At 48.9% G+C, this 2500-nt stretch overlaps 1 protein-coding gene across 3 annotated transcripts in view; it reads right to left on the reverse strand.

Moving 5' to 3' along the window:
* Positions 1-2161: 2161 nt before the first annotated feature.
* The window catches only part of LOC126573121 (uncharacterized), a 24499-nt gene continuing 24160 nt past the window's right edge, over positions 2162-2500 (reverse strand). For all 3 annotated transcript variants that reach the window (XM_050233005.1, XM_050233004.1, XM_050233003.1), the window contains exon 17: positions 2162-2500. This exon is cut by the window's right edge and continues 1618 nt beyond it. The gene's annotated coding sequence lies outside the window, so the exon portion shown is untranslated.

Here is a 2500-nt window from a genome sequence, read left to right on the forward strand (position 1 = left end):
ATGTTCGCTTCTCGGCCACGCGCCCGCTCGAGCCACATGCACAACGCAAACGCCAAAACCGACACGTTGCGAGGGTTCAGTGCATGCATATAGGGAAGTGTGAAAACTGCCGACGGGACGGACCGAATCCAATGGCCGATGGCCGATAAAAACTGTTGGCAGCTTCAGGTTCTCATGCAGACATCGTCAGCCAGCCAGCCAGCCAACTGGTCGACCAGTCGACGCAACCGCCAGTTTCAGTCACGCAAGAGTGTCTTAATTGAGTTATTAACAGTTGCAGGTTATGCTGATGGTGGTGGTGGTAGAGTTTTCCAACTTCTCAATTTTCCTGACGTGCGCCTGCCACGTCGTCGATCCTCGGTGAATGAAGTTCACCCCAAACTCCCCAACCCAACACGTGGCGACCGGGCTTGGCCCGGGCTTGTCAGAGAATTTGCACTGCTTGCAGTTTAATTTTAGTTTTATGATGAGTTGGGTGGGTAAGAGGGGAACAGAAGGGACCCCAGGACCACCAGCACCAGCACCAGCAGTTGCCACGCCTAAACAATTTGAATACAACGTTGAAGTTCAATGAGTTTGTTATGAACGTCGGTCGGTTTTTGCGAACTTAACTATCGATATCGCAGCAGCTGTCCATGGTGCCTACTCCCCGCCGGGAGGGGTGGTGCCGAGGGTCCTGGGGCTTCCACAAACACCTTCTTCCTGTTGCGCAAATCCTGGCCGAGCCACGCTGGTAGGCAATTAACACGCTGCAATTAAAACTTTTCCCTTTCCGGGCGGCCGTTAGATTACTTACAGAACAGCCACACAAACGATCTCTAATCGCGCGGCCAGTTTATGGATGCAAACCGAACCGCCACCAAAATGGCCAACGCCATTACTTAGCGAGCGGCTAAGTGTTCTACAACTTCCACATCCTCACGCCGTTGGTTGCGCCGTATGGTAGCGTGTTTGTAATGGCGCATTAGGATGGCTTGTCCAATGTTTAGGAAGCAATATTAATACCATTTCATAGACTTTGCTACCGTGCCTTTGCTCCCACCGTGTGCTTCCACTTAATTAATTCGTCAACAACAACGACGACGACGACGACGAAGGGCAACGAAGGGGACACCAACGCCACAGGGACACAGTGACAACCTTCAGTGGTCTGGACGAACTGACGCTCGCTACTTCGTCGACTTTAAAAGGACAGAACAAGATACTCCATTTTGTCGCAAAAAAAAACCTGTGTCCAGGCAGGCAGGAAAAGCTGCTCTCGAGGTGTCCTTAAAGGTGAAACAATCTGCTCTTCTGCTGGACAAATTCGGTGAGCTCCACAACTTCCTTACTCCGGTCGCAATGGTTCGTGGTCTTTACTCGATCCCGGGGATTCACCGGTTTGTTAATGTGTGGCACCAGTGGTGCCAAATTTGCGCCAAAGACGTTGCCCTTTCCGCCAGCGCCTTTTCCTGGCGGTGAAACCACCGCACTCCGCCACTCGTGGCAACCGAGAACAAGCAGAAGGATGCTTCTGCCGTGTACTGCCCGTACCCGTACACTTGGAGCCAAACCCACAAACCCTTCTTCCGGCTGACGTTGAGCTGATAAATAATTCAACGTACACAGCGCGCGCACTCCAAGGCAGTCCCTCCGATCCCTTGTCGGTCGGTGGAAAATAGAAACTTTTCCAAAGATTTGCGTCTGCTGCCGTTGTTGTTGTTGTTGTTGTTGTTTGCGCAAGCAAACGCTACCAGCATAAAGACAACATCGTGCCTCAGGCACCTAGTCCCCCCTCCCTTGGTGGTAATCAATAGGCAAAGTGATTCTGATTACGAGTCGATACCATTTCCACAGAAAATTTGCCGAAAATGTGCCTTTACCCCTTTTGCGAAGAGGAAAGAAACGATCGGAGTACTGTAACTGATCGGGGTCCTGTAGCGACGAGTTTCGCGGAAGTAAACACTGAAATAACAGGCACTTAAGGACCCTGGATGCAAATGGAAACCTTGGTTTGAATGGGCTTATTTAAAAAATAATAACAAAGTGGAGAAAAAGAGAAACATAAAGCAGTTCATTTGCACGATGTCGGCAAAAGCTTTACCTTTGGAGTGATGGAAAATCGATTTTCTTTCATCAAAACACACCATACAGCAACACAAACACACCCATTATCTGGAAAACCATAGAGTTTCTTTTTATTTTTCCCAACTTGACCGACTTACATCGCATTCCAGCGCAGTTTTTCTTTTTTCTTCTTCGTACAGTGGATTGTGTACACACTTCGCTTTCATTTCTATAACGCCTCCTCCCGATCATCTTCACCCCCTTTTAGCACATCATGCATCATGTAAAACACTACACCGGTTTCCATTCTACATTCTGCCCACACCTGCCTACCATCATTAATTGGACTATGTTTTTGTGGGCGGGTAGTAGGGAAAAGGGAAGGGAAAAATAACAAAAGTTTCACCGAAACGTTCACTCGCATAGATTTTCCATTGCCATTCGGGTTTTTTGG

Source organism: Anopheles aquasalis, chromosome 2 (genome assembly GCF_943734665.1).
Source record: "Anopheles aquasalis chromosome 2, idAnoAquaMG_Q_19, whole genome shotgun sequence".
In the NCBI taxonomy this organism is placed as follows: Eukaryota; Metazoa; Arthropoda; class Insecta; order Diptera; family Culicidae; genus Anopheles; species Anopheles aquasalis.